This window comes from Meleagris gallopavo, chromosome 14 (assembly GCF_000146605.3).
Source record: "Meleagris gallopavo isolate NT-WF06-2002-E0010 breed Aviagen turkey brand Nicholas breeding stock chromosome 14, Turkey_5.1, whole genome shotgun sequence".
Lineage (NCBI taxonomy): Eukaryota > Metazoa > Chordata > Aves > Galliformes > Phasianidae > Meleagris > Meleagris gallopavo.
The window spans coordinates 15295865-15304251 of record NC_015024.2 but is presented as its reverse complement, the minus strand read 5'-3'; positions in this window follow the sequence as shown (position 1 = coordinate 15304251).

Below are 8387 nucleotides of genomic sequence, written 5' to 3'. Positions count from 1 at the left end.
AAAAAAAGTCCCTTTAACTTCACCATTAAGTTCTACTTGTATCTCAGGTTTGTTCAGTTAATCATTTCATTTTTTCCATCTACTTTTTTCTCTTTTAGCAAGATACTCAGAATTCTCTCCGTGTGACATGGTCAGTAGCAGATATCCTGGGTTTATTTTTTGCATTTCCAACTGCTATTTTTATATCTGGACATCTAACACATTCATCACTGCCTCAGCTGTACTAGTCAAGAAGGACCAGTTATCAGTTCTGTAAGTGTTGTGTCAATTATTCATGCCTGGAATGAGGGTAGGTAACATGGAACTGTAGCCATCTCTATTTTTGCAAGGGATGAATCTGGAGGATGAAAATGGATTTTGCCTATTGTTATGGAAAGTTTGACCCAAGCACGGGGAAGCTTCTATACCATCATAATAAGCTGACAAAAAATACACATCACAATCTATGCAGCTCATGACAAGTGCTACATACTCATGTAAAACTCCAGGTTTCATTATCTGCCACTGAACATACCAAAAGCTTAGCAAAACATACCTGCTTGCCCTGGCACTTCTCCAGCACTCACCCTGGCTCTGGCACAGCTTATATAGTCTGGCTCTGCTGTAAATAACCCACAAGCAAAAGTCAAAAGCAACCTCCGTTCTTTGCATCTTCTTTATGCAGGAGATATCCTTCTCCTGACTCTAGAAAATTTTCCTGAAGATTGTTCTCTCCGTCTGACTTCCCACTTCTTCACTGATAAATCTTTGTTATGTGTTAGCAATAATCTAGTGACAAAAAAGTGCAATACTGCCTGAAAAATGGAATTTCCCAGCAGAGAAATACACAGCTGCTTTACACTGCTGGGGTCCTGTAAATCCAACTGAAGTTCAGCATTTGCAGTTCAAGCAGTCTTTAGGAGAAAAAACAATGAAACCTGGTGAATACTAGAACCAGTTGGGTTCTGTTGTTGGGTTTTACAATACAAATGGTGTTCCCAGACTGCTAATGTTCTTGAATCACCATCAACCTACTGATATTCTTGCCCTAGTAATGGAGAACTGACAAACTCACTGTTGTTGCCATCCAGTATGGGTACATACATCAGCTACAGATCGTGTATCCTTGCCATATACCGAGATTGACAGCCCGTGCTGGGAAAGCCAGTACAAACTATGACTACTGTTGGCGTGTTCCTTGTACAGACTTCAAATGTGTGCAGTACTCAAAGAAACAAGACCACGTTGCAACAGACAACAGGACACGCCTTTTTGCAAGCCGGCTTCAATCTCTAAGCCAGCGATCTATCAGGAACGTGATTCCTCCCTAACACAACCACCCATCTCTGGAAGAAAATTTGTAATTCTCGTTCTTGATTTCCTTTCAACCTGTTTCTCTAAAACAATCTTCCCCTCAGGCAATGTAGAGTCTCCAGCCTTTGTTTGGCTGAAGATGTAAATATTTGGGCACTCACAGATTTGAGAGATATATACATATTTGTTGGAACATTTACCACCTGCTATTCAAAGTTAAATCCATAGATTACAGAAAACAAATTCTTTATCACTTTTTGTCTAATGCAAAATTAAAGATAGCTGAAAGCCTACAAGCTTTCTCTTGCTTATGAGTCAGCTGTAGCATAATTACCCCTCTGAGGCTTGAATAGCAGCAAAGAAGCAGACCTCTGCAAAGGGCCATCATTCCAGAAGAACTCCTGGAGATTCTGTGCTCCTGAGGACGTTAAAGTATAGGCCACAGCCTACTGAAGTGTCCTCAGCTATATTCCCCATGAGCTGTTATGTGCTGATGATAAAGATTTATGTGGCTCCTGAAGCAGTGAGACCCAGGCTTGGAGAGCTTCATATGCTTCCTTCTGGAGCCAGTACAGATAATGCCATATCAATGCATTTCCCAGACCTATCCCCAAAGTTAAAGGCAGCTGTTAGAAGTTTGTAAGATCTTTACAAATGCAAACGTCTTTTTTTCTGTGAGAAAGGTCAGATCTATCAAACCTGCATTACAGAGTGGTTTTTCCTCCCTAAGGCACTGCAGTGGTACCAGGGGTAAGACTTGCCTCTTGGTTCTGGGCAGATCTCTCCTCTATCCAGGCATCTCAGAAGCCAGTGCAGATTCCAAACCAGACAAAGCATCTGGGTGGATGGTGGCATTCATCAAAGTGATGCTCTACCAGTACTCAAAGATAAATAAATAAAAAATTTATAAAAAAAAGATTTCAGCTTTGTGAACTTTCAAAATATGATTGAATAAAATATTACATTCCCTCAGACACTGCGTACTGTGGATGTCCTGGAATTTTCTAGTCCTTACCAGCTACTTGCACTCGATGACTGTTTTTGTATTTACTTTCATATGTGCAAATACTTACGAGCACCCAGCTCTGTAGATGGGACTTGCATGATGGGCACCTAATGGAACTCACAACAGTTATAAGCAATAGCATCCAGCCAGGAGGGCTTGAAAATGCAGACGCACATATCCAGGCTGATCATCAGATTGACTGCCTGTATCTGGCCATTATGGGAGAGGAAATGTATGTTTCTGCTCCCTAATGAAAAGGATAGACAGATATTGAAGAAGAGTAAGTTGGACTTTAATTACTGTTTTTGATGTCTGATCTATAACTGCCTAAAAGTTTTGTGCAAGAGTAGTATGGAAGCATCAGAAAATTCCGCTGGGATACGTATGAGGTCCAGTTTGCAAAAATACCCTCTTCATAAAGAAGCTCAGTGCCCTCTTTTGCTTGGCAAGCCGTGGTGAATTTATGATGCACTGCGTTTGGAAGGCAACACGGTGCACAGCTGAGGCAAGTTACTGAATCGCAGGGAGAGTAAAAGCAAAATGTTCTGAGAGTGAGGGTGCATATGGGGATGCATTTGAAAAAAAAAAATTATATATATATAAATATACACACACATTTGCTAGGGGAAATGTATATGTATTTATAAAAAATTCCAAACTTCTCACCAGTCATAAGTTAGAAATGATGCAAAACGCATCTGCTTTGATAAGCCTGTTATAAATCTCACAGCTTGAAGATTTTAACTGACCCCTTCCAGATCATGAATATTTTAAGAGAGCCCAGTTTAATTTAAAACAAGCCTGGATCAATATATGCATTTATTCTGGCATCGTCCAGGTCCTCACACTGTCAAAAATGGTATCATACATCTCCAGCTTGACTCCAAATCTAGGGTTCATTCACGGCTGGAGTCCAAATTAGGGACAAACCTACATGGATTGAAACCTAAAAAGTCTGTACGGAACCCAGCCAAGCAAGACAGTTTGGCTAACTATATTTAGAGCAGGACCATGACACAAAGTCTCTGCTGTTGCCTGAAACTCACTCTCAGAGATGTGAGCACATGCCCTGGGGAACGGATCATTTCCAAGATCACTTTGTGGCGGTGTTCAGCATGAGATACCAGCAAGGTGAGATTTGGGAGAATCACGTAAGTCTATGCTACCTAGCTTAACCCCCCCACGCACTTGTGCATCACAGCATCGATACGGAGAAAGGATGCCCACCTACAGGGGTGCTCCTTCCCTGCGAAACCAGCGTCAGCTGCCCAAAACTGCTGCAGTCCTGAGCACCTGCAGGAGTCCTCTTATCTGTACGACACTCTTCTTCCTCCCAGTGTGCAGAGTTGCAGGCTGAGAACTCTGAGGCCCAAACATTATTCTTTGGAAATCTTTGAAAGGTTGGAGCATTTGTACAGCTTTGCAAGACTTGCAGAAAGCACCTATTAATAAGAATAGCTCCAAACCTATTGTCCAGTTTAAATCTTATAGGAATTAATAAGTGTTCACTCTCCCACAGAACAACGTTGTTTACCTCCCCTCCTCATGTCAATGAGAGGCATTTCTTAATAACTGCAGTGAAAATTAAATACCGTCTTCCCTTTAAAGTAGATGAGAATTTTGCTCTGAGTCATAAACTTATTATGTACTTATGTTTTTCCTTCCTTGTGCTGCTCTTTTTTTTTTTTTATGTTTTCTTGAAAGACACTAACATATATTCTACTGTGCTAAAGATGTTTTCCATTTTAAAACCTTCCTTTCCATACATCTCCATCTACTGCAGAATTCATTCGGTGCCACTAACATCACACAGACCCTACATTAATCCATGCAGCATACTTGCAACACTGATAGGTTTCAGAGCAGGGACAGCTGCCTGTCAGTCATCCTCTCACCTTATGGCAGCAGCAGCAGTCACCTCCCTGGCCACAGTCCCAGGGATGGGCTGGGATACTGTGAACACAGAGCCACTGAGAGCACAGGCACAGGTCTGCAGGAGTCCATGGGAAAGAGATTCCCACTTCCCAGGTGTAATTTTAATGTCTGAAGAACATTTATTTCAGCACAAACAAACAGCAATCTAAACCAGACCTAGTGGTCATTTAAAAAGCAGCTAATAACAGGTATCAAGATAAAACTACATCACAGTGCCAACCTTTCTGCCTTATCATACATAGTGGTGGCAATAAAAAGATGGAAGCACAGACCAGATTTACATTGGAGATGTATGGGGGGGAACAGAGGAGTAGGCTATTCAGTGCACACATTGTATAACCGACCTCTAAGGAAATATCTGCATAAATATCCAGCCAGTGGCTTCATTTAGATGCTCACAGACTCTATGGGAAGTCCATAATAATGTCTACAGAAAGAATGCGATCAATATGTTATCGAGAAGATAAGTCAGTGTCAACTCTAATGTTTAAATATTCATCTACTTGTACCAACATCTTGTCTGTTACTGAAACAACAGGAATATTCAAAGATTAACTCTACATAAAAGACTCAGTAATTTTTTTCTCCAATTCCTTGTTTTTCTCTCGTCAGTTCTACGAACAGTTGTTAAGTAGAACAGGTTGGCATTTTTTCATCAAAACGTTACTTATTTGAAAAATGGGTCTTGGAACAAACCAAGACTTTTGCAGAAAATTTTCATTTGGGGAAATTTTTCAGCTTGTTGTCAAGAAAAGTGAAAACTGAAAAGAACTCATTTTCCAGGATACACAATAGTACTGAATATATAATCAAAAGAGCTAGAAGAACCAGACGGTATTTGTTTTAATCCAAAGAATTTGAAAGGAGAGAATATAAAAGGACTCATATTAACTACAGGCACATTTATGAGGAGCTCTGGGAGAGAGGATTTGCTTCTTCATTCAGGACCACTGGAAACTCTGAAAAATACCAGGGGAGAGAAGGAGAAAGGATGACTTCCCAACATTGGTGACCCACTCAAGCCATTCTACCGCTCAGAAGAAACTTCCCAACATTTCTGCAGTGAAAGATCTGTTTAGAGTCAGAAGTAAAGATTACGTATTTACGTAGAAGATCAAGGAGCATGCAAAATGTTTGGACAGAAAGATGCTGAAGTTCACTGAAGCTTGTGTTCTGCTTGGTGCTGCTTAGAGGCTCTAAATATAACCAACATTTCTGCCACCAGGGGCAATAATGCCCCACAAAAAGGGGGAAAACTGATCTCCCAGGCTATTGCACTGCCCTGAAAAACCTCGCCGAGGAGTGTTAGTCTGGTTTCAAGCAAGACGGTGAGTACATCTACCTGAAATCTGGAAAAAGTTATTCGTGGTAGTGAACTCAGCCCCACAACTGAGCCATCTACTACAGCATAGGTGCTGTGCAGTGTGACAAAAGTTACTCGGCGTGTTCAGCACCGAATGCAGCGCTGAAATAAAGCCTGCTACCATTTCTTAGGTGGGGTTTGAACATTGGAACTGGATGAGTGATATGACGATAAGAGAAGCAACAGAGACAAACCAGGCTGTCATCAAGAGAGGTTTGTAATGAAATAGCATTGTATTTGCCATTTTGCTGTTTACCAAAAGCCTTGTTTTAATCAGGGCTGTAATTAAAGCCCTTAATCATTCTGAACAGTTTCAAATGAATGGCTTCTTTCATGCGTTAACATATCATTCATGCACCAAATGTACATGTAAGATGGTGTCAGTAGTCTGTCTGGACATAAGAAGCAGCCTATTGAAATACGCATCTACATGTCGCTATTTTTAATACAGATCTGAAAATGCTAGTTTACACATTTAAGAAGCTGTTACAAACTGTCAAACAAAAAATATGTATCTTGTGAATTAATGAGGCTTCCTAAAGATACAAACTGTGTCTGTACACAGCATGCGGTGATGGTGAAGAGAGAGCAAGCAGAGCACAGCAAAAAGAGCTTGCAGCTGTCAGTGCAGGGTTCTGTCCTGAAGAACCCCCACAGAAGGGTTTTTTGTTCCCACCACCAAGCCAGCATGGGCTGAAGTAGTCCTCAATGAGCCTAAGTTAGAGAAAGGACATTAGCAAAAGTAGGAATGGGATCTATAATACTTCCCTGGATTCAAGAACGTATTCACATATTCAGATGAGAAAGGCATTCAGGTGGGAGTTACTTGTACTCACTGAGGAACAAGAGTCTTCCCACATTCATTCCTGTTGATAAAGTCCTGGTACCACAAGCTTTGTGGGTGGTGATACAGCACACGACAGGCATCCCTAAGTGGTTCTCACGTCCCTGTTACTGGAGGGCAAGTAAATGAAGGTTATGTCTAGGCCTTGGCATTGAGATATTTCTGGGCAGCCCACATGTACTGGCAACAGACTCTGCTTGGACTCTCTCCACTCTTATCACTTGCCTCTGTGCAATGGAGTGACTATAATAGCAATGGCAGGCAGCAGGGGGAGGGAGGGCTCTGGGGCAAAAGCAAAGAGGAGAGAGAAAGGGAGACTAGACAAGTAGAAGTCTAGCAGCAAGGCACTTCAAGGAAGAACACATATTCTCTTTCCCTGCTTTAAAGAGTTAAAACAGTGTGGAAATTAATACATGCTCAGATTTACAAGCACAGTACAGAACACAAATAGTATTAGGCAACGCTGGGGAAGTTATCTGGCTTTCAGTCCCAGCTCTTTGTACTTCCCTTCCCAAATACTGCCCAATGCTCTTTCAATGAAGGTCACAAACCTCTTATTTCCAGGTGCTATTCTCCCCCTTCTGCTCTTACTTTTCCTGGCAGGAAAAGCAGCAAGAGCCTCCCAAAATTTCTTGCTTGCTAAAGGACTGGGAATTGCAATACCTTTCTACCTTGCTAGCTGAAGATGACCAGGAATTTGCTGCAAAATGTCACATTCTGTGGAAATTGCTGAGTTCTCTAAAACAATGTTCTAAAGGGGGCTTTGCTGAACTTCCAGCAAAATGTTGGCATGTTCTGGGAAGCACTGGTGGACTCCCACTGACAAATAGACAGCAAGCTGGAGAGGGGCTGGGTGGAAGACGGGTTGATGTCCTCAGCTGAGCGCTCCAGGCTCAGGGCCTCATAAAACCATGAGGACTTGCGTCTTCATGGCACCTGGAAGGTCCGGTTTCCATCACATGCAGCAGAGAACCCTGAAAAATACCTCTACCATCTCCTAGGTTCCTCTCCTCCTCTACGCTGGAAATTCACATGGTGCCCTCTGTTTGCAATATGCTGAAACAGATAAGCAAAACACACCTGTATGGAACTGACCTGCTGCCCTTGGCCTTGAGCACAGACATAGCTGAGACACCTGTCTCCCAGATGTCCTCCAGCACATGAAATATGTGAGTGGGTGGGAGGAGGGCTGCGACCAACAGCTATGCCAGGTTGTCAGTCTTGCATCATCACCAGTCATCTGCAACACCTGATCCTTTGGAGATGTTACCTTCACACCTTTCCATTGCGGTGACCAGTGATGGAAGGGTGAGCTAAAGGAATAATGTCCTCCCTTTTCCTTGCAGAGACCACAGTAACAGTCAGACCCCCTTCCAATGTCAAGCCTAAGTCTGCATCAAGGAGACTGCCTTAAAAAAAACTCTAATATTATGTTTTAGAATAGAGAATTTACCTAAGTAAATAATTATTTTTAAACCCAAGATTTAGGCAGCTTTAGTATTCCACATTATGCTAATGTTTGACAATTACTAAGTGTGGGTATCAGCCAGCTATTTTTTTTTTTTAAGTTTAATTTAAAGCAATTTGACATGGAAAGGTTATTACTTTAGTTGCCAATAAAAGCTGTACTTTTAACATAAGTGTACACCAAGCCCTAGGGTATGTGACTATTATCTTTTCTGCAATTATGTGGTGTTCTACATAAATAGTTTAAAAAAAAAAAACTTAGAAATATCAAAAGTACCAACTTAGCAGCAGTGTGGAAGTTGAGCAGCAGCTCCGGGGAAACGCAGCTCCTGCAGGCACAGCACAGGTTGAGGTTTCCTCCTAGAGGTGCCGCCGGGAACGGCTTCGCTGCCGCCTGCGCAGCCCAGAGAGGTGCCTTCTTTCTAAAAGCATGTTTCTTTTTCCTTTTCCTATATATATATATATATATTACTTTTTTT